Source organism: Chiloscyllium plagiosum, chromosome 15 (genome assembly GCF_004010195.1).
Source record: "Chiloscyllium plagiosum isolate BGI_BamShark_2017 chromosome 15, ASM401019v2, whole genome shotgun sequence".
NCBI lineage: Eukaryota > Metazoa > Chordata > Chondrichthyes > Orectolobiformes > Hemiscylliidae > Chiloscyllium > Chiloscyllium plagiosum.
Window position 1 is genome coordinate 40,457,443 of NC_057724.1, and position 25,142 is coordinate 40,482,584.

A 25,142-nucleotide genomic window follows, 5' to 3' on the forward strand; every position below is an offset into this window, starting at 1 on the left:
CACGCACCACCCTCTGTGTGCCTTAGATCTCTTTTATATCTTTCCCCTTTCACCCTAAACCTATACCCTCTAGATCTGGACTCCCCCACCCCAGGGAAAAGACTTTGTCTATTTATCCTATCCATGCCATTCATGATTTTATAAACTTCTATAAGGTCACCCCTCAGCCTCCGACGCTCCAGGGAAAACAGCCCCAGTATGTTCAGCCTCACCCTATAGTTCAAATCCTGCAACCCTGGCAACATCCTTGGAAATCTTTTCTGAACCCTTTCAAGTTTCACAACATCTTTCCGATAGGAAGGAGACCAGAATTGCACACAATATTCCAAAAGTGGCCTAACCAATGTTCTGTACAGCCACAATATGACCTCCAAACTCCTGTACTCAATAATCTGACCAATATAGGAAAGTATACCAAACACCTTCTTCACTATCCTATCTACCTGCAACTCCACTTTCAAGGAGCTATAAACCTGCACTCCAAGATCTCTTTGTTCAGCAACACACCCTAGGACCTTACCATTAAGTGCATAAGTTCTGCTAAGATTTGCTTTCCCAAAATACAGCACCTCACATTTATCTGAATTAAACTCCATCTGCCACTTACTTCTCAGCCCATTGGCCCATCTGATCAAGATCCCATTGTAATCTGAGGTAACCTTCTTCACTGTCCACTACACCTCCAATTTAGGTGTCATCTGCAAACTTACTAACTATAGCTCTTATGCTCACATCCAAATCATTTATATAAATTATGAAAAGTAGTGGACCGAGCACCGATTCTTGTGGCACTCCACTGGTCACAGGCCTCCAGTCTGAAAAACAACCCTCCACCACCACCCTCTGTTTTCTACCTTTGAGCCAGTTACACAAAAGAAGTAACCACTCCTCACCCAGAAAAAAAAGAACAGTGAAATAAGAGATAATTTGGCCCAATTAAGTTATTTGAGCAAGTTCAGAAAATCTTTAGTCTTTTCCGCCAAGTTAAAATTACAAATGGATCCACCATGATTAAAACACAATACTGCCAGGTACCTCAGATAATATTGAATATTCAAGCCTGTTAGTTTTTTCTTAACATCATCAAAATATTTCCTTTTATTAATTATTGCCCCAGAAAAGTCTTGAAAAACATTATTCTCGGACCTTTATATACCAGAGCCTGTGGATCTCTTCCCAGTCATCTGGAGGCTTCTATTATTAACTGCTTTTTTAAAAAATAGTGCTGGAGTTGAACTAGGACTTGGAGGGGGGCACTGATCTGACCCAGACCTGCGCACGTGATCCGGTGGGCCCGCTCCACCCTCACTCAGCACGACTGAATCTCTAGCCCCAACAACTTCAGGAGCCACTTCTTCAGGAACTTGACCGGATTGTCGCCCTCCTCACACTCCGGACGATCCACTACATTTAAGTTTTTCCTCCCACCTCAATTCTCGAGGTCATCAACTTGGTCCAGCAGGGCCTGAACCTGGCCTTCCAGAGTTCGCATTGAGTGTATTTAACATAGCAATAGATAGGTCTTTGATTAGTAAGGGGATCAAGAGTTACGGGTAAAAGAAAGGAGGGGTTGAGCAACATATCAGCAATGAGCAGAGTCAATGGGCTGAATGGCCTAAGTCTGTTCCTATATCTTCAGGTTTTGTATTACATTAACACTGTTTCTCTCTCCACAGAAGCTGCAGATCTACTGAGTTTCTTGAGAATTTTTTTTGCGAGAAGGGATTCATTCATAATGTTTCAATTTGTTAAAAGAATTTTTTTTATTACAGTGCAATAGAAGTGTCAGAAATCCAAACCCTTTGAAGTTTTATTAGCTAAAACCATAAAGAAATATGAAACCACTGTAAGCATCAATTATGAAATGGATGGAGATGAAGGCATTGAGTATAAGGATAGACAAGTTAAGCTGCAGCTTTGTAGAACTTTAATTAGCTGAAACTTTATTGCTGGAACAGCACAGCAGGTCAGACAGCATCTAGGGAAAAGGAGATTCGACGTTTCGGGCACATGCCCTTCCTGAGGAAGGGCATGTGCCCGAAACGTCGAATCTCCTTTTCCCTAGATGCTGTCTGACCTGCTGTGCTGTTCCAGCAATAAAGTTTCAGCTTTGATCTCCAGCGTCTGCAGACCTCACTTTCTCCTCGAGAACTTTAATTAGGTCATGCATGGAATATTGCATACAGTTCTGGTCACCACACCACCAGAAGGATGTGTTGCCTGGTAGGGGGGATTTTAGCTATGAAGACTGGTTTGTTTTCACTGGAATGCAGGAGGTTGAGGGGTGCTTTAATAGATGTTTATAAGATCATGATTAGCATGGATACAGTGGGAAGTACTAGGGTGGAGGGGTCAATTATTAGCGGACACAAGTTCGAATTGTGAGGCGGGAAGTTTTAAAGCAATGTGCAAGACAGGTTTTTCACATATAGGGTGATGAGTGTCTGGAATGCGTTGCCAGAGGAGGTGGTAATGGCAGCAGTCACAATAGCAGCATTCAAAGAAGGACCCGGACAAATACTTGAATAGGAAGGGAATAGAGGGATATTGATAAGATTCCCCACAGTAGCCTATTGCCCAAAATGCGGAGGCATAGGTTTGAGGGTGATTTAATGGTTTGGATCAGAAATTGGCTTGCTGAAAGAAGTCAGAGGATGGTGGTTGATGGGAAATGTTCATCCTGGAGTTCAGTTACCAGTGGTGTACTACAAGGATCTGTTTTGGAGCCACTGCTGTTCGTCATTTTTATAAAGGAACTGGATGAGGGCATAGAAGGATCCGTTAGTAAATTTGTGGATAACACTAAGGTCGGTAGACGAAGGATGGTGACGAAGAATGTTGTAGGTTACAGAGGGACATAAATAAGCTGCAGAGCTGGGCTGAAAGGTGGCAAATGGAGTTTAATGTGGAAAGGTGTGAGGTGATTTACTTTGGAAGGAGCAACAGGAATGCAGACTATTGGGCAAATGTTAAGATTCTTGGTAGTATAAATGAGCAGACAGACCTCAGTGTCCAGGTACACAGATCCTTGAAAGTTGCCTTCCAGGTTGATAGGGTTGTTAAGAAGGCATACAGTGTGTTACCTTTATTGACAGAAGGATTGAGTTTCTGAACCATGAGATCATGCTGCAATTGTATAAAACTCTGGTGCAGCCGCACTTGGAGTATTGCAAACAGTTCTGGTCAGTGCATTATAGGAAGAATGTGGAAGTTTTGGAGAGGGTTCAGAGGGTATTTACTAGGTATGGAAAGAAGGTCTTACGAAGAAGGTCTGAGGGACTTGATGCTGTTTTCTTTAGAGAGAAGAAGGTTGAGAGGTGACTTAATTGAGACATACAAGATAATCAGAGGGTTAGACAGTGAGAGCCTTTTTCCTTGGATGGCGACGGTTAGCATGAGGGGACATAGCTTTAAATTGGGGGGTGACAGATATAGGACAGCTGTCAGAGGTAGTTTCTTTACTCAGAGAGTAGTAGGGGCGTGGAATGCACTGGCGGCAATAGTAGTAGATCTGCCAACTTTAAGGGCATTTAAATGGTCACTGGATGGGCACATGGGCGAGAATGGAATAGTGTAGGTTAGTTGGGCTTCAGATTGGTTTCACAGGTTAGCACAACATCGAGGGCCGGAGGACCTGTACTGCGCTGTAATGTTCTATGTTCTAGATCCTGTAAGTGAAGACAGTTTTGGCATGTAAGCACAAAATGTGATGACTCAGGCTTGGAGGGCTGAAGGACGTTTTTTGGATACTGCATTGTTCTTTGCTGGTATTCAGCTAGTCTGACCAATTAAATTGAGCAACTCCCAATTCAACAATCTGATGGACAATCTAATACAAAATGCACTTTAGCTTTTTTAACGAAAAACCGTAAGGTTAAAAAAAAACATTCAATTGCCACAGGTTTGTTTCTCCCATATAGCTGTAGTGATTGAATGGCATGGAAGTACCTGTACTATACATTGCCGTTGGAGTATTCGAGGCCGTGGGGTTTGTGTGGGGACATGATGTGCCATGGGAGGATGGTAGGAGGGGCACACCTGTCATATGTAACATGAAGTGGCATGGATGGGGCATGGAAAGTGTGTGTGGGGGGGGGGGGGGGAGTGTAAGCGGTGAAGGCTACAGGCTCGTTCTGTTTATTTTGCACAGCTGTCTCACTGCGATGAGGCAGGCCTTTTAAACAGCTCCCCTCGGCAGCTCTTCTGGCTAGAAGTGTGAAGAGGTAATGAAGATTGTACCTATAAAGCTGGTCTTAAGGCAGACGTGTGAAGCCAGAAATTTTCTCAACTCCGGTACCTGTCCTGAAAAGGAAATTCCAGCCCTAAATGAAAAATAGACCGTGACAGGTAGGTTCCAAATCCAATTAAAGTTTTATGCAGACGTTAATTCAATATATTTACTGCCTACATGACTGATAGAAACTGCTACCTTTTGGTAATCTAACACGCTGCTATTCATCAATATTTACATGCATTTACTCTGAACTGATGGAACATTAAAATGCCGTCATAAACTCTCAAATAGAGGTATTCTGAAGTCTTGGTCTCATTACACCAGATTTAATTCGAAGCCTATATCTTGCCATTTCCACTAGACTTCTTTCAAGTGGAAACAAGAGCATAGAAAAGGTTGGGCAGAAAGACGCAAAAGAACGGTGCTCTAGATAATGAGCAGTTCTCGTTACCAAACACTTTTTTTTTCATTTTTGTTATCGAGAAAATAAAAAATGTTGCTAGAAATAATTGCAAAACTGTCACGATAGTTATTTAAAAAGCACTTTCGTGTTCCCAGAGTAACGATTCCGCAATTTTCACATGCTGCATTTCCATCTTCCTTCTTCTGAAATGGAATCGGTTCATTACGCATGGAATGAAATGAACGCAAACGATAATATTGCCTGTTAAAAATACTTGCAACGACAAAGAAAATTCTGTTGGTTTAACTGGACAAAGATTCCTTGTTGCATTTTGTAGCCCATGCTGAATATTTAATTTTCACTTAGCATCAATTTGACTCTTACACTTAAACAGGAAGAGGTGGAAAGTTTAAGTCACAACTTTCCCAATCCTAGGAAATCATTAAAATTATTTTGGCATTTATCCCAAATCCGAATCCTTTCTCTGGGTTGATGACATTGGTATAATTGTTGCTGTTTTGACGCACGCCTTGAACCGCCCTTTGGCTGATCTGACAATGATCAGTGAAGGAATACACCAGTCCACCGCTGCACAACAAGAATTTTATTGGTGTTTATTACATTGGACTCTATTACTGATTGATCATAGACATTTCTTTGGACTGTTTAGTGCAAAATACAAAGTGAACTTTTGTGTTCCCAAACTCCATGGTTTCTGTAGGACCCAAATAGTATGCAAAATGACCAAGATATAAGTGAAGGGAATAAATTATACCTGGTTCTCACTTACTTTAAGCAAATTAGAAGAACTTGATAATGTAGCCAGGCTCAACAAACCTCAAGTTCACCATGTGTGGACTGCCATTTGCTTCTTTCCCCTTCCTATGACCAGGTTTTTGGAAAGAGGTGGTATGGAATGGAACTGAGCCACGAATGAAGCGATGTGAAAGAACACAAGCCATTCAGGCACCAACTCACCTTGGATCTGAAGGCAACAACTCCACTGCAGTTAGAGGCACAAGCAGTAAATGTCTAATTCAATTAATTTATTTCTAAGTTTCCTTTGTTTGGTTCCCTAAGTTCTTTTGTCTTCACAAATCCTGCTTCATTGAATTAAATAATAGCACCCAAGAGAACATATCACAAAACGCAAAGAGTTTTAGTACATAGGCTTTAGCTGAGGCCTTGTATTTAAAATCACTTCATGTAGAACCATTAGAAAGATGCTGTGTAGAGAGGAGGCCTTAATTTTCTTTAAACATGTGTGTTATTTTTTGTGTGCATATTACTTCCAGCTCCTTGAGTGTTTTTTTTGGAATTCAACTTAGGAGTCATAAGGTCATAGAGATGTACAGCATGGAAACAGACTCTTCGGTCCAACTTGTCCATGCCGACTAGATATCCCTATCCAATCTAGTTCCACCTGCCAGCACCTGGCCTATATCCCTCCAAATCCTTCCTATTCACATAACCATCCAAATGCCTCTTAAATGTTGCAATTGTACCAGCCTCCACCACAAGCCTCCACCACATCCTCTGGCAGCTCATTCCATACACGTACCACCCTTTGCGTGAAAAAGTTGCTCCTAAGGTCTCTTTTATATCTTTCCCCTCTCACCCTAAACCTATGCCCTCTAGTTCTGTAGTTCTGGATTCCCCAACCCCAGGGAAAAGACTTTGTCTATTTATCCTATCCATGCCCCTCATGTGGGAGTATTCCATCACACTCCTGACTAGTATGCCGTGGATGGTGGCCATGCCTTGGGAAGTCTGGTGAATTACTTGTGGTAGAATGTCCATCCTCTGATCTCAATAACGACTGATCTTATCCATTTGCCTAAGTTAGATAGGAGACCTTCATCCCTGAATGATTTAATCACAGGTTCCAAATGTAAATAGTCCAGGATAGATACCTGAAGTGTGTCATAGATGGTTATTGGGCTCATGAATTAAAGCTTTTAACATTGTTGAGTGCTATTTTGCTGCTGTTTATTTTGAAGCTACTCAATTCCATTTCTGCTAAAAGGAAGAATTTATCACCATTGGTGTCAATTCAGATATTATTATCTGAATGCTTGGCTGCAAATCTGTGAGCTAACTAGCCCACATTTCGCATGGTCAGCTAATTTGAATGGTTATTTGTTATATAGCTTTGGCCTTGTGCAGGGAGCAAACTTAATAGGTGATGTGGAAACATGGCTACTGTCCAAATCAAATAGAGATGTGTATTTAATGTAAGTTTCAACATATTGTGATCAATATTTGCCAACCTTTGCTAATAATCGGGGGCTTGAAATAATGGGTATAAATAAAATGAAATCAAATGCAAAATGGAAACAAAAAAAATTCTGAAACGAAATTATACAGATATAGTATCTGATCTTCAGTTTCTATAGTATCTAACTGAGGAAATCAGCATGAATTCATTCAAACAGGGCTTCAGCACTTCAGTGCACTCTCTATAATTAGGAGCATTACATTGTTCTTGGTATCAGGTGGTGAACAGATTCAATGCCTTGTACACATTTATTACTCCCCCATGCAAACTCTCATTAATCTCTTTGTGCATGCCACACAAATGTAATTTAATAGGGTGCTCCTTCAGCGATGTAATATATAATGCCAAGCTCCAACACATCGTCTTAAGACATAATGCCTTACATTATTGTAAAACAACATAGTTACATAAGGTATAGTAACCAATTGACTCTCAACAAGGTTATGAATGGTTTGTCAATGTCTATGTACTCTTCACTTCCAACTCTTCAAGTCTACGTTCATCAAGTTATGTGTAGCCTAGTGACAAACTGCTTGTATTAGTGCAGTGTAACCAAGACCTGAGAATCTTGGGGGAATGGCGCTGGGAAGGTTATTCCAACGCCAAAAATATTAAACATCAGTTTCCTTCATGCTACGCAGAATGAACTGTCACATCAACACCGCTAGTGCTAACTGTGGAGCCTTCTAGATAAAAATCCTGGTCTTAACCACTATAAGACTTTTATGGATGTAACCATATCCTGGCCTGAATGAGGTGAGGTCTGGTGAGAAATGTGACAGAACTTCATAGCAAGTCTCGTGAGGCCTCTCCAGTCTTGCAGTTAACTTGCTCTATTCTTTTTTAATCCAGGTTTCTGATGACATGGTGATATTTCTGCTAGGGAGACGAGTTGCCTGTTGAGGGGACTTATTGCTTGTTAACAACCTGATAAACTGTACATCTGACCTCATTAATATTCCGCTTCGTATGCTACCACCTATCACAAGTGAACAAGACCATGAAATTCTTGACATGAATGTCGACCGATAGGGGTTCATCTAATCCTCTTATTAAGAGTGTGCTCTGTATTATGCAAAACAAAAGGAGGCAATGGATATATATGTGTACATTTTGTTCATTTTTCCTTATTTCCTCATGTTTTTAGGTACATTGTGTTCTACTTTCATAAAATACCTTGCTCTTTAAAACCGTTTCAAGATGTTCCTTTGCTAACATTCTGCATTCCTGTAAGTTGACACACTGGTGGTGTCAGAATACAGCTTGCAGACCCAGTCAAGTGTTTCACAGTTCTACATCTATCACACTGGCAAGTAGATGCAGGTACAGACACAACTGTATTACACAGAAACGTTAGTGATTGGCAGCAGGTAGAATTTCACATCACCTGTGATCATCTGAGGAGCTACCTCAAGCTGCTGCATTCAGACTTTTAGGTTTGGTGTGGCTTGCAAATACATTTTGATGGTGCACTTTCCTAGGGCATAGAGTCATTGAGAATGTGCCAAAGAGCCAGTATACTGTGAGAAATCTATAATGTGTACCTGCAGTTTTAAAGGGCAATTTAAGATGCAGACCAGTAATGAGAATTTGGCTGAGATCCTAAGCTTAGTTTCTTAGTGAATGCTGAATGTAGCTTCTCAGGTTTGAACCTAAAGCAGGTGAAAGTGATGACTGCAGATGCTGGAGATTAGAGTGGTGCTGGAAAAGCACAGCAGGTCAGGCAGCAGCCGAGGAGCAGGAAAATCAACGTTTTGGGCAGGAGCTCTTCATCAGGAAAGGGCTCCTGCCCGAAATGTTGATTTTCCTGCTCCTTGAATGCTGCCTGACTTGCTGTGCTTTTCCAGCACCACTCTAATCTTGAGTCTAAAGCAGCCTGTCATGTCCAGAATTATGTCAAAAATCATCTTGAGACAGTGAAATGTTTGAAATCAATTTATTACTGCCTAATTTATTCTTGTCCGTTAATTTATGGGTGTTTCCAGTAGCAGATAAAAAGAAAACGAGCTGGTACAGATAATCATGACTTCTCCCTGGGAAATGACAGATATATTGAACAGGACCTGAATGGCAAGAACTGCACAAGAAGTCTAGTGAGGCCTAACATGTTGATGCAAGTAACTTATCACATCTTTTAACCAAACTCTGGGTGCTGCGGCCAGATTTATGCTAGGGAATGGAGAGTTGCCTGTTAGGTGGATTGTTGCTTATTAACAACACATCTCACCTAATTAATAGGCAGCTTCCTATCCTACCACTTCCTGCAGGCAAATGAAATGCTAGGAATTTGAAGTGAAGTTGGAGCAGCTACCTGGTGACTTAAGTTCGCAGCTTACTATTGTTATGGACCAGGCCTGACACGTCCCAGAGCATAACTTTGCTATTTGTTTTAGGTAAGTGTATAATGGATATTCCCAGCTGGTCCGACTGCCAAGTTTTAAACAAACAGAATTTATTTGCAAAATTATGGAATGAAACACAAAGAACAGAAAATAGAATACCGGATAACTTTTCCTATATAAAAATCTGACAAGCTATCCCAACTTAATGATGCTGTTCCAAAATTACTTGCAACAGTACCAATAAACAGTCCCAATAAACACAATCCTTAGCACAAAGAGTAAAAATGATACAAACCAGGGCTTACAGGCTTGAAGTTACAGAGAGAGAGAGTGTACCCGGCTGGAGCAGCCTTTCTTCACACACACTGCTGCTGAACTGAATCAAAAATTCTAATTTAAACTAAGGCTAGCTACACAGCTAGCTGTCCACTCTCCTTTGATTATACCTTTTTTTTAAAGACATGAAAGCCTTAGGCCGGAGGCATTATCTGTTAGGGACTCCAAACAAAAAGGGCCCTAATAAAACTTTCAAATCCAGCCTAGTTGGAGCCTGGCAAATTACCCACTCTGTGAAAAAAACTCAGGGATATAGTAATCTTGAAGAAAGGGCGGCATTGTGACACCTCCCCCTTTAAAAATGAACCATCAATATCCAAAGATGGCTTCACTTTTCAAAACCCCAAAAAATAGCGGCTCGTACCCAAAAACACACATATACATTCACTGACTATAAACATGCAAACATGCACAACTACATTCAGATTCAGTCTGTGGTCCTCCCCTACCGAACCCCTCTGTTTCTCATTCGAGTTTTGACAATTCAGCAAGCACGTTTTCTGGTCCTGCAACATGCACAATTTTCAAATTGAATGGGTATAACAACAGGCTCCATCTAAACAGTCGAGCATTTTTGTCCTTAAATTTCTCCACAAACTTCAATGGGTTACGATCAGTGTATAGATTGTCTTAGATGTGTTGCCGGTAATATAAAATTGAAATGTTGTAATGCCAACACCAAATTCTTTTTCAACTGTGAAATATTTCTGCTGATGAATATTCAACTTCCTGGAGAAATATCCGATGGGTCTTTCTATCTTCTCATTGTCTTCCTGTAAGAGCACAGCACTGACACCCACATCACTCACATTGATTGCCACCTTGAAAGGCTTTGCTTAATTGGGTATGGCTAATGCCGGGGCAAGGGTTAACACAGTTTTCAGATTGTCAAATGCCTTCTGATAGTCCACTGTCCATTGAAACGTCTTTCCACTCTTTAGCAATTCGGTGAGTGAAGCAGCCACACTGCTAAAATGCAGCACAAACTTTCAAGAAAATCCACTCAATCCCAGGAACAGTAGTACTACTCTTTTTGTTGATGATATGGGAAATTCCCCAATTAATTTTGTTTTCGCATCCCATAGGCCATTTGTCCGTGTCCAATAAAATGGTCCAAGAAGGTGACTTGGGGTTTGGCAAATTCACTTTTAGCTAGGTTTACCACCAAGTCTGCCACCAATTCCCCCACTCTATTTGATTGTTTTCTAAAATTTGACACATAGTCCAAATGCATGGTCTCTAAACTTTGACTTACTAACTTCTCCTTAATCAATTTTAATTGTTTTAACAGACTTGGTGATCGAACAAGTCTGATAAATATTGTAAATGTTCCTTCCATGAGTGACTAAAAATCACCAGATCATCGATATACGCCACAGAGTTGGGTAACCTGGCAGTGGCCTTACTGGTTAGTTTCTGAAATGTGGCCGGGGCCATGACTTTAAACCAATACAGTCCATTTGGCATTACAAAAGCCGAAATTGCCTTTGCTCTTTCTGACAAAGGTACCTGCCAGTAGCCTCTGAGCAAGTACAACTTATAAATGTAAATTGCTTGTCAGACCTTTTTCAACACAGTCTTCCAACCGCGGAATTGGATATGCATCAGTCTTTGTAACTGCATTGACTTTGCGACAGTCTACACATAACCATTGGGTACCATCTGGCTTTGGCACCATTACTATGGGTGATCTCCAGTCAATGTAGCTCACTTTGATTATGTCATCTTGGAGTATGCGTTCAACCTGTGCTAACTTCAGAGGGTTATGCCTATAAGGATGTTGCTTAATTTGAACAGTATATCCTATATCTACATCATGCACAATTAGGTTAGTACTTCCCAGTTTATTTCCACAGATCTCCCCATGTGATAGCAATAACTCTTTCAGGTCATTTGATTTTTCTCAAGAAGGTAACTCAATAATTTATTCCAATTTTTGACAAGTTCTTCATTGTCCAATTTAATTTGAGGAATGTCCAATTGAGAATCCTCTGAACTTGGTTCTTCCCTTTGTGCTGTAATCATTAACACCTTCTCCTTTTGCTTTCCTTCCCTGTCAAAATATCTTTTGAGCATATTCACGTGACACATTCTGTGAGATTTCTTTCTATCTGGAGTCCCTATCAAGCAGTTCACCTCACTCAATCTCCTTTCAATTCGATAAGGTCCACTAAACCTTGCTTTTAAAGGTTCACTTATCAGTGGAAGTAACACTAATACCTTATCCCTGACAGCAAAATTGCAAATTGTTAATTTATTGTCTATTTCCTGTTTCATTGCATGCTGCAATATTTTTAAGTGCTGTCGAGCCAACTCCCCCACTCTATTTGATTGTTTTCTAAAATTTGACACATAGTCCAAATGCATGGTCTCTAAATTTTGACTTACTAACTTCTCCTTGATCAATTTTAATGGTCCTCTCACTTCATGCCCAAAAACTGATTCAAATGGACTGAATTTGGTTGATTCATTTGGTGCATCTCTGATCGCAATAAAGTACAAACTGAATTCCCTTATCCAAATCATCTGGATACTCCTGACCGTAAGGCCTCAACATGATCTTTAGTGTTTGATCTCACCTTTCTAGTGCTCACTGTGATTCTGGATGGTACGCAGTAGATTTTAATTGTTTTATTCCTAAGTTGTCCATAACTTCCTTGAATAGTTTGGATGTGAAGTTTGACACTTGATTTAACTGTATCTCTATTGGTAGTCTGTATCTAGTAAATAATTTGAGTAATTCCTCTACAGTCCTTTTAGCTGTGATATTGTACAATGGGACAGCTTCTGGAAATCTAGTCGATACATCCATTATTGTTTGAGGTAGGGGAACCTACACAATCAATTAAGACTCTTGTAAGAGGTTCCTTAAATGCTGGAATAGGTATTTCCAAAGTTGCAGGTTTTATTACTGCCTGTGGTTTTCCAATTACGACATGTATGACACGTCTGGCAAAATTCAACTAAATCTTTCTGCAGTCCAGGCCAGTAAAAATGTCTTTGTATTTTAGCCAGTGTTTTCCTCACTCCTAAATGACCTCCAAGTGGTAGCTCATGTGTCACTTGTAACACTTCCCTTCTATAACCCACTGGTAAGACAATTCAATGAATTTATGCCCATTTCTCATCTGCTTGAATCTGTGATGGTCTCCATTTCCTCATTTAAGACATCATTTTTCAGGTAATAACATTTAGGGTTACATTCAGATTCCTTCTCTGTAAGTACCTTTTGATACAACATTTAAATTTTCATCTTCCTGCTATAACTCGATGAGTTTTGCAGAGCTAAAGATATTTGCATGATTACCTATTTGCTCCTATTTTGTCTCAACTATCTGATCGAACACAGTCTCTGCTAATACCACTTCAGCTTCCTTATCCATACCCTTTGATCTCTCCTGTTTCAACTGGTGACTCTGTGACCTTGCTACTACACAATTAGGGAAGATTCCAGGGTTCGAATCCTGCATTGCTTCAGTTGCCTGAGTCTCTACTGGCTTTTTAACCACAGTAGGCAGCACGCCTACTGGTGAATCACTATATAATTCGCAAGGACAAATTATATTCCTGGAGCTGAGAGTTTGTCCAGTCCTACAACCACAAATTCTCCACTCTTTTCTGGACACTCTAGCCTCACTTTTCATAATGGACCACTTTTTGTCTCACCATGACTTCCTGTTACCAGTACCTTTTCTGGCAATAGTCCTTCAGGAGTACATATCTCCTCATCCTTCAGCATCACAGAATGAGAGGATCATGTGTCCCTTAATATTGTAACCTCTTTACCCGCTACCCCTGGCCTATGTGAATAAACTTTACTTTTGCAGGTATATTTTCAAAGCAGACCCAGCACTTCCTCCTTAACCAACCTCCATTCAGCTTGTAAACTGATGTAGCTTTCCAGCATCCACTGTGCTTTCTGTTACCATAACAACAAAACTCCCAGGCTTATCCTGTTTTCCTATATCTGGCTTTTTCCTAGCCCACCAACACTGATTTCATGTGGCGCACTTTAAAATAGTGAAAACACCAGAGCTTTTTATGTTCTTCATCCCCTTCGAGAGTTTCCGTTTTACCCTGTGGTAAGTTATCCTTATGATTTTCACTGAGCTCTACCTTTCCACCTGACGATTTCTCTTTTCTCCAATTTCTATCCCTCATGGATTGAAATTGATTCTAGAAGTCTAACCGTGTTTTATGGGCCAACTCATAATCATCAGCCACTTCAGCTGCTAACCTTGCTGTGTTAACTCTCTGCTCTTCCACATGAGTTCGCACTACATCAGGCAGTGAATTTTTGAACTCCTTCAAAATAATTGCCTCTCTAAGAGCATCATAAGTTTGCTGTATTTTTAAAGCTCTTATCCACTTATCAAAATTACTTTGTTTGATCCTTTCAAACTCAATATAGGATTGACCAGGATCCAAACTTAGATTCCTGAAACGTTGTCTATAGGTTTCTGGTACAAGCTCATATGCACTTAAGATTGCTTTTTCACCTCCTTATACTCACCAGATATCTCCTGTAATAGTGATTTGAATACCTCACTAGCTCTACCTTTTGTCTGGATCAACAAAACCCACATGGCCTCTGGTCACTGAATTTGTTTAGCCACTTTTTCAAATGAGATGAAAAAAGGCTTCCACATCCTTCTCATCAAAACTAGGCAATGCTTGAACATACTTAAAAAGTTTTTCACCAGGTTTTTGACTATCAGGGGCTTGCTCATCCTGACTCTCTTCCTTACTAAGTCTACCTCAGCCTTCATCTCCATTGTTTTAAGCTGACTTTCCTTTCTAAGTGTCATTTTCTGAAGTTCAAACTCTTTTTTTTCTTTCTCTTCTGCTAAAACCCTTCATTCTCTTCTGATTTTAATCCTAACTCAAACTGTTTCATTTCTGCTTCTAACTCCAGCTGCTAGGGCAAGTCCAACCGAGTACACTCTCTCTCTAACTTCAAGCCTGTAAGCCCTGGTTTGTTTCATTTTTAATCTTTGTGCTAAGGGATGTGTTTATTGGAGCTGTTGCAAATATATTTGGAACAGCATCATTAAGTTGGAATAGACTGTCAGGCTTTTGGACAGGATAAGTTATCCAGTATTCTATTTTCTGTTGTTTGTAGTTCATTCCGTAATTTTGTAAATAAATTCTATTTGTTTAAAATGTGGCAGTTGGACGGCACGGTGGCACAGTGGCTAGCACTGCTGCCTCACAGCGCCAGAGACCCGGGTTCAATTCCCGCCTCAGGCGACTGTCTGTGTGGAGTTTGCACGTTCTCCCTGTGTCTGCGTGGGTTTCCTCCGGGTGCTCCGGTTTCCTCCCACAGTCCAAAGATGTGCAGGTCAGGTGAATTGGCCGCGCTAAATTGCCTGTAGTGTTAGGTGCAGGGGTAAATGTAAGGGAATGGGTAAATGTAGGGGAATGGGTCTGGGTGGGTGCGCTTCGGCGGGTCGGTGTGGACTTGTTGGGCCGAAGGGCCTGTTTCCACACTGTAAGTAATCTAATCTAATCTAATCTAATCTAATCTGGACCAACTATTTCACTCCGGGAATATCCACTGTACACTTAACTAAAACAAATAGCAAAGTTACATTCTGGGCTACCTGCTTGAATATGTTTTGAGGGGTTGGGCCTGGTCCATAACACATTGGGGTTGGGGAGGGGGGGAGCTCTTTGCAGCATTTAAACAGCGAATGGTAGGTATTAGTGTCTTTTATTTTGGGTGTTGATTTGGTTGGTTTAAACAGCGCTCAGATAGCAATGGCTCTTTCAGTCACCAAGGAGGTTCTTGAGGTGGGGGTTTTACAAATGGCAAATAAGACCAAGCTGTGGGAATTAGTAGACAGAGTTGAAGTTAGTAGACTTAGGAGTTGAAGTTACCTCCTAACGTGAGGAAAGATGAGATGACTGCAGCTGTAGCTCAGCATTTAAAGTTGCTGGAAACACCATCATTTCAGTCACCAAGGAGGTGCTTGAGGTGGAATAAGTGACCTTGGGGGTTTTACAAATGGCAAATAAGACCAAGCTGTGGGAATTAGTAGACAGAGTTGAAGTTAGTAGACTTAGGAGTTGAAGTTACCTCCTAACGTGAGGAAAGATGAGATGACTGCACCTGTAGCTCAGCATTTAAAGTTGCTGGAAACACCATCAGGATCTGGAGAGATAGCTAAACTTCAATTACAAATGAAGAAGCAGAAATGAAACAGTTTGAGTTGCAATTAAAATCAGAAGAGAAAGAAAAAAGAACAAAGCAGCGTTTTGATCTGCTGGATACATGTCCACATCTATAGTACATCCTCTCAACCACTGACCTCATGAACAAAGGTATGATGTTGGAGTGGAGGGAAGGGGGCAAACCCCATGCATCCCATCCTCGTAATTACACAGGCATGGTCGGAAAGAAAGAACAATACACAATCCTCTTGGAAGCCTCCTGTCAGGATATTCCAGAGGTGGTCAGGATTTCCACCTCCAACCTGCCATCCTCCAACTACTGAAATCCAATCCAAGTGTGGGACTACTTGCTTCTGGCATACGACATTCATTGTGGCTTAATGGCCCAGACAATGATCCACAGAATTTTCTGACAAAACCTCCAGGTCAACAGGCTCAGTTGCCAAGTAGGCTTCCCCCACTCCAAATGCTGAACCAGAAATAATATGGAGATGTAGTGGGAGGGAAAGTGGCTGCATGTCCCCTTGGATGGCTGTTATGGAGCCACAGTATTAACCATGACCACATTCCCAGACTGCAGATCAATGGACCCCCAACCAGGAACACTGTGACCAATGTCTGATTGTAGCCAATTCCCTGGAATTAGATACTGTCTCTGATTTTACTGTGCTGGGTCCTCCTGGCCAGTGGCTGCTTTCATGGATTTCAGAGACCCCTAAAACAGAGACATGGCTGCCTGCTTGCTGCACTTGTGCTTTTTCATGAAGTGTGCGTGAGATTGACACATCATGTTGCCATATTGCACGAAGCGCACACCCTTGACTAAGGACTGCTAACCAGCAAAGCATGCTGCCTGATTGTGTCACTGCGCTAATTGACACAACAGAGCAAGGCATGTTTGCTTTGAACATGCAGGTAGGTGCTAAGTGAACAAGGGAAGAGAGAACAAGCTTCCATGTCTGAGAGCTGGGAACCTGTGGCTGGGCGCAAACCTTCCTTGAAGCGCCTTTCAATGCTTGTTGCTGGTACACACCCTACAATGTGCTTCTTAAGTGTCTTGAAAGTGGATTGGACAGGTTCATGTAAATCTGAAGGGTTGGAAAATATCGGATGCAAATGTCCATGCATGACGGGTGTATCCTGTTGAGTTTTTTGATCGTGCCCTATGATGCTGTTGTGTGCTGAGCAAAATCGAAGCTCTTCATAGTGTCACAATGCTGGTCCTTTTACAAGGTTACTACGCCCTTTAGTTTTTTCCCAGAGAGGGGGTAATTGGCCTGGCTCCAACTAGGCTGGATTTGAAAGGTTTATTGGGGCCCTTTTTGTCTATCGCTAACAGCTAATGCCTCTGGCTTAAGGCTTTCATGTCTTTAAAAAAGGTAGAATCAAAGGGGAGTGGCCAGCTAGCTGTGTAGCTAGCCTTTGTTTAGTTTAGAGTTTTTGATTCAGTTCAGCAGCAGTGCGAGTGGTGAGCTATCCTGGAAATGGCATATAGAAGGATGAAGCTAGAATTAGGCAAGAGTGGTGCTATGGGTGGATGGTAGTTAATGAGAAGAGTTTGGTTGATACAATGAGACAACTTGCAGAGAAGAATCCTCTGTAAAACTAAATGCAATGGACTGAAGGCAAACACACACACACAAGATTCAGTCCTTTATGTCCATTGAGAAAAAGACTGTGTTTGAGAGCCAGCCAATCCCTGTTACCTCATCATGATTCAGTGCCACTCCCATCAAAATCCAAAAAGATTTAAAAACTCCCTCAAAACATATAGCATAGCATTTCCATTATACGTGTACTAATAAAAGAAAATCAAAAGCAACTGAGTCCAAGTTAGATGTTTAACTATTTAATTAACACCATTCGATCCCTCATAGCTAAATACACATCTAACTGGAGAGGGGTAAGAGAGGATATTAACTGGACCTGGTGAAAAGGACAAAGTGCAACAAGGTATACTTTGGGAAGGTGAACCCGATAGACTATGAGGTAAAGCAGTGGTGATCTCACAAATTTTTCAGCCAAGAACATAAAACATAGAACAGTACAGGCTGGAAGAGCAAGAGCAAGGGTCTGATTCTCACACACACTTTGGCCCTCAATGTTGCGCCGACCCCTCTCCAGTTAGATGTGTATTTAGCTATGAGGGATCCAATGGTGTTAATTAAATAGTTAACCATCCAACTTGGAGCTCAGTTGCTTTTGATTTTCTTTTATTAGTATACATATAATGGAAATACCAATCTGAAGCCCATCTAACCTACACTATTCCATGTATGTTCATATGCTTGTCTAGTGAGGACTTAAATGTACTTAAAGTTGGCGAATCTACTACCGTTCCAGGCAAAGCATTCCATACCCTTACTCTGAGTAAAGAAACTACCTCTGACATCTGTCCTATATCTATCACCCCTCAATTTAAAGCGATTTCCCCCTTGTGTTTGCCATCATCATACTTGGAAAAAGGCTCTCCCTGTCCACCCTATCTAAACCTCTGATTATTTTATATGTCTCTATTAAGTCACCTCTCAACCTTCTTCTTTCCAATGGAAACAGTCTCAAGTCCCTCAGCCTTTCCTTGTAAGACCTTCCCTCCATACCAGACAACATCCTACTAAATCTACTCTGCACCCTTTCCAAAGCTTCCACGTCCTTCTTATAATGCGGTGACCAGAACTGTACACAATACTCCAACTACCTCTGACATCTGTCCTATATCTATCACCCCTCAATTTAAAGCGATTCCCCCTTGTGTTTGCCATCATCATAGCTGGAAAAAGGCTCTCCCTGTCCACCCTATCTAAACCTCTGATTATTTTATATGTCTCTATTAAGTCACCTCTCAACCTTCTTCTCTCCAATGGAAACAGTCTCAAGTCCCTCAGCCTTTCCTTGTAAGACCTTCCCTCCATACCAGACAACATCCTACTAAATCTACTCTGCACCCTTTCCAAAGCTTCCACGTCCTTCTTATAATGCGGTGACCAGAACTGTACACAATACTCCAAATGCGCCCGTACCAGAGTTTTGTACAGCTGTAGTATAATCTTGTGTTTCCAGAATTCGATCTCTCTATTAATAAAAGCTAAAACACTGTCAACCTGTGTGGCAACTTTCAAGGATCTGTGTAACTGGACACTGAGATCTCTCTGCTCATCTACACTACCAAGAATCTTACCATTAGCCCAGTACTTTGCATTCCGGTTACTCCGACCAAAGTAAATCACCTCACACTTGGCCGCATTAAACTCCATTTGCCACCTCTCAGCCCAGCTCTGCAGCGTATCTATGTCTCTCTGTAACTTACAACATCCTTTGTCACTATCCACAACTCCACCAACCTTAGTGTTGTCTGTAAATTTACTGACCCACCCTTCTACGCCCTCACCCAGGTCGTTTATAAAAATTTGTCTCCCTCAGATATTTGGGTCCCCACTCTATGATGGACAAGGCCAACGTGTCAGTTTATGGAAATTTGCTAGAAAAAGGAAAAACTGGTGGTACAATGTTAATCAGTTAAAGGCCAATGGAATCTGAAGCATTGGCCACCAACTCTGTGCTTCTAACAAACTGGAGGAAGCAGACACTAATCCAAGTCCTCATCCAGACTGCAGACTAGTCATTGATCCAGACCCAATCGGAACACTCAATCCCGATCCAGGCCATGATCCTGGACCAGCCTGGGACACTGTCCCTCCTGAGGCCTCAACCACAGGATCAGAAGCAGAGCTGATCCTACTAATCCCTGCCAGGAGAGGTGGGCCTCAGTGCAGAGCAATCATGAAGTGAAAGGGATGGTTAAAGACAGTACTCTCTGAATGTGTCCTATGCAGTACTCTAGCCCAGAGACAAAGAGAACCCTTTTATGAAGGGTAGTCATTTTGATGCTCCCATCCCATTGAGACTGGAAGAGCAAAAGCAAGGGTCTGATTCTCACATGCACTTCATTACACACCAACCCTGGTGTTCTGCTAATCCCTCTGGTCATAAAAGAGCATAAACCTCTACCACCATCGTAGCCCAAATACGCTAGTCTGCCCTGGTTGTACAGGATTACAATACCATACCTGATGATTGATGGTGATGGCTATCTTTGTGACGTTTGGGCCACTTTCATCCTTTGGCTATTTCTTGCCATCTCATCTGTGTTTTATTCAAATCAAAGGACATTTTTGTCTTTCGCCCATTTTTCATCTTGTCATCTAAATTTTAATCATCCAGAAATTTAATGGTGCCGATGCACCAACTTGCTTCTGATCTTCCATTTTTGGGTCAAGGTCAGGTCTGACACATACTGAATTGACTGACAAAAGAGTAATTGTGAGAATTTGATGAAAGCAAATTTTGGGAGGAGTTTAGTGAGCATGGTCCAAGATCAGACAGGGTAAGAGAAAAGTCTCTACAGGTCGAGAAGGGTGGGGAGATATCTAAACTTGGTCAGATATTACATAGGTATAAGAACAGATGCCACCTTGATCCCCGCTGCTGGATGGCAACATACAGCCTGTTGATCTATATTGGTTGGAATGTCAGAATACGATTGTGAGAAGCGCTAACTGGACAAGTGTACATTTATCCTGGCTCTATGTAGTTTGTCCCACCAGCGGCAGGCAAACATGAGGATGATGTTTGGTGAGTCAACCCCAACAAATCCATGATGTTTGGCTCCAAAAACCAGCAGGTTGAGTGTAGGAAGCCACATGGTAGCTCAGATTATTGCTATCTGAACACAGAATGGGGTTTTTCCACAAATGTATGTACAGAAATGAAAAGCTTTGCTACTAGTTCAGAGGAAGGGCTAGAAATGGGGCAATGATGGCCCAAAAGGTCATAAGGGAAAACTATGTCCTGTATGAAATTAGAAATTACACGTTTTTCTGCGAACTACCTCAGAATCGCAAAATAGAATGGTTTTAAAACACAGGAAAAACCTGCATGACACCATCCACTATAAATTGGTCAGAATATGTCCAGATCCCAGTTGCCAGAGTGGTGCCCTTCTGAACTTCAGAAATTATACTTGTATTTGACCCACCATCTATTAGGATGGAAGACAGGGTTTGACATGAGGGAGGTCAGACCATAGCCAGCCAGCCTTTAAAACAAGAGAAATGCTAAATGATGTGGCAACAGCTACTGAGTAGGAGTGTCCACAGTCAATAACCTTAACTTGACTAAGTTGGATAGTATACACAGACGTTTAAACCAGCAAGTTAGCAAAACTTCAATAAAATTAGTCTGGACAGTCAGCAAGAGGCAGGGGGAGTAAAATAAACACATGGTCATAGTGCTAGAATGGCACACCAGAACTGTAAATGAGATCAGCTGTGGAATGATAAGCAACACAATAGGACTCGATGCAACATCTATTGTCTGTAGATGATCAAATAATCATGGTCTGTCTGCGTACTATAAACTAATAAATCTTTTCTTACATCAACCCACGAAAGTTTAATCACTTGCGGCAATTGTCTTGGGCAAGTAGTCATTTCTCATACGGTATCTCTTCTCTTGGAGAAGTTCTTCAAGGGACATATTAAATTGGAAAGACTTTTCATTCCATTCACATGCACACAGGCCAATTAATCCTTACACACTGTGCTTACATATCAGGGTCAATTAATTACTCAGCAGTAAATCCACAAGCTGATGGAATAGTCATTCCTTATTCATTATGTTTTTCCATTAGTCTATTGATTACTGTTTATGCTCTGGATCCATACTTTGGGAACATTCTGTCTTTCACAGAAAGACATTCACATTCACGCAATCACACATTCACACATCATATGTACACATTGGGACTAATTAACTTTCATGCATCTATTTATGAGCTGTCTGCCTCAATTAGGTGAGTAATCCAGAACCTGATCAAAGCAGTTATACCAAGTTCACAAACCTCTAAAATTCTTTACCCTCTAAACCTTCTTGAAATTTTGGTTTTATTTGCAGAATTCAACAATACAATAATGGCAGATTATAAAGGAATGATTGAAGTCAAAGACCCCAACATATCTCAGTCTTGAGCCTGCCAAAAAGTCACTCAGAAATGCAGTTAGTCAGTGAAAAATGAAACCTGACAGACTTCGAAACAAAAAATAGACTTTGAGGTTGATCTGAAGTTGTGGAGATGTAAAGGAAATGTCTGTCTATAGTTTTACATTTCAGTTCTTCCAACATAGTTACTGACTGTTCACAGCATAAAGGCAAAATTTTCTACAAATTGAAAATTCAACCATTAAAGCCATGAAGAAGGGTAGCATATCACAGGAAGAAGTTGTCTTTCAATCACAGAATAACTCAGGTATTGGTCTGTTTACTCAAAAAGGTAAACAATGGCACAAATATTTAGAGTATAATGAATATAATAAAATAATAAAGTATTAAAGGTAGTCTGAAATATGTTAAAATGGCATGGACAAATTGCCCTCTTGTTTGCCTTCCACCACCAGACAATGCAAAATAGTATTTTTCTTGGAGATAAACTTATTAATATTAGCCAATTCAACTTGTTGGACTTACTCACCCTCTGGTATGCTTAGTGGTTTCCATCTCTTTAAATGTAGATGTTATGGATGTAAAATATGAAGAAACAAAAACATAAAATGGATTGCACCACATGCTAAAGGTACGTAAAAAGGAAAGGATTAGCAAAGAAAAATATGAGTCATGAGTGTGGTGCTGGGAAAGCACAGCAGGTCAGGTAGCATCCAAGGAGCAGGAAAATTGATTTTTCAGACATAAACCCTTCATCAGCTCATTCCTATGAAGGGCTTATGCCTGAAACATCAATTCTCCTACTCCTCAGATGCTGCTGTGCTTTTCCAGCACCACACTCTCGACTCTGATGTCCAGCATCTGCAGTCGTCACTTTCTTCAAAGAAAAATATGAGTCTGTTACAGGTAGAGACAAGATAATTTATAACATAAGTGAAGAAATGGCAGAAAACTACTCAAGTACTGTTATGACCCACCTGGGAAAGTGTGAAGACTCTCAAGCCTTTGCTACTCTTGGGGCTGCCACAAATCTAATAATCTGTTGAAAATGTACAAAGTTCCCAATTTCCCTGTCTGATAGAATCCAGTTTACAGACAATACTGTATCTACCTGTATCGACCAAGGACCTTTGGTTATTACAAACAACTACCTAAGTGTCAACATATAGCTGTACTATGGCTGTACTAATACTAACACTCTTTCAAATTTTTACTTACAGGCAGAAAGAACAAAATAAAAGTAACAGTGTTATGGATGGTTGGAAAAACATATTGGGAAACTCAATTCAATGGGATCATTCCACAGTGTTAGATGAAGTATTCCTTTTGTTTCTGAATACCTACCATTATTCAATCCTCTTTTTCATAAAGATCTTTTAGTTCTTCACTGGAAGCTCAGGACAATTGGTACATTAATTACTACTTCCCCTCCAAATAGTTCACCCGACCAGGAGTCAGAGATGCATCATCATGCTGATGACTTTTGGTCTCATTTGCAGAAAACAAAAGCTAATCACTCTCTGTGTATGCATCCTAATGATGTGCCATCTTACCTCACCTCCCCACCTACTTGCAAAGAAGCAGTGTAAGCATAACTCACGGAGTTTGAGTAACTTGTTTTCAAAAGTTCAGCAATTCCTTCCGCAGTCTTTGGTTTTAAAACATTTGTTTTCCCCATTTCAGCCTACAACCAAAAATAAAGGGTAAAAAGATATGGTTTTTGTATGTCTCCAGTGTTATGAAGGTGTCGTGGAAATTAAATCAACTGTTAGCAAGAGCAAAGAAAAGAGCTTTATTCAGATTCTGCAGAATCGACCCAATATATTCGGCCAAATGCCTCATGTAAGGGGCACCTGAGCATAATTCAGATACTCTTCTTACAGCATTCTTATTACGCTCTCAAGAGCAAAGACTGGGAAGACTCAAGTTGTTATTTTCTCATCCCCTGGTCGTGGACATAACTGTTCTTATGCTTTCCTCAGCCTTCACTGAATTCAACTGTCACAAGGTCAAGTTGAACATTTACAAAGTTCAAACAAAGACAGCTGTCTCCTGGCTGCAGAACTCAGCAAAGTATTGTTTGCAAAGCTCAGCATAGCGCTAAATTTAGAAAGGCATTCTCTTTTAGATTTCACTGTAAATGTTAAATTTGTTAATTTTCCATTACAAAAGGATAAAACACTATTTCCAACACAGAGTTTAATCACAAGGAATGTGATACACAAACAAAAAAAAATGAAACTTACATCCTTTCTTTCACTTCATACACTTTATACAGCCATACATAATTTCTTAAATCTTGAATTTATTCCATCATTTTATGATTGGAGCAATGCATCCATGTTCACATTATCTTTTCCAGCAAAGTGAGGAGTCTTTACATTAAATGCTTGAAACCAGCTTCACATTTCAAGTATCAAACTTTTTCAATAAATGCCTAAATGAATCAATCAGTTATTAGTGTAGATTTGTGACCATACTGGATGTGTATTTCAAAGTTTGAGACAATAATAATCTCAAAGTCTTTCTATAATGGAGTACTTCTTCTGAGGTTGATTTGATTTCTTAGAATTGTATCTCACTGACCTCTATTCTCAACTCATCCTGTAACAAGACTGCATCTACCTCCAAGTTGCTTGCATCATTCATCATTTTGAAAGGTGTAGAAAAATCAGGGGTGGCTAGTACAGTTTCATTTCTTAGGATTGCCTTCAGCTTCTTAAAGGCTGCCTGGCATACCACTTTTGCTGGTTTCCTTAACCAATTTATTCAAGATTACAGCAATTGTGCTGAAGTTGCACACAAAAACTGATAAAACCTAAAAATCTCATGAAATCCCATTTAATTTTAGCAACAAGGAATTTTAATAGAGCCTTCAGTTTCACTGCCCTTAGCCACAGTTGCCCTTGTCCTATTGTATATCCTAGGTAAGTTATTTTTGCTGTCACAACTTAGCTTTTGGTTAATTTGAATACAAAGCCAGTCAGCTGAAGTTGCTAAAACGGGTCTTCTACTTGTCTCACTTGTCTTCCCATGTCTCCCTATATATTTCAGTGTCCAAAGTTGCGTACCACAGGTGTGACTTGATTCATAAGCCTTTGAAATGTAGCTAATGAATTCTTTAATCTGAATGGCATAACTCTACATTGGTATAATCAACTTGGTATGATGAAAGCAAATATTTCCGTCAGTCCTTGATGTTAATGGTACTTTCCAATCTTAGAAAGGAATGAAATATTGTCAACTCTATCGATGTAGATCTAATTGTGGAATTGGGTACAAATCTAGTTTTCATTATTTCTGTGTTGGCAAATTGAGATTCACTTTGAAACTCTCCCTCACGTATTGACTCTATCATCCTCTACTACACTTACCATC

At 40.6% G+C, this 25,142-nt stretch overlaps 1 protein-coding gene across 2 annotated transcripts in view; it reads left to right on the forward strand.

Annotated features, from left to right (window-relative positions):
* The first annotated feature begins 4,161 nt into the window (after positions 1-4,161).
* LOC122557256 (P2Y purinoceptor 4-like) overlaps positions 4,162-25,142 on the forward strand; it is a 48,488-nt gene continuing 27,507 nt past the window's right edge. For both annotated transcript variants that reach the window (XM_043704761.1, XM_043704763.1), the window contains exon 1: positions 4,162-4,347. The gene's annotated coding sequence lies outside the window, so the exon portion shown is untranslated. The remainder of the gene's footprint in view (positions 4,348-25,142) is intronic.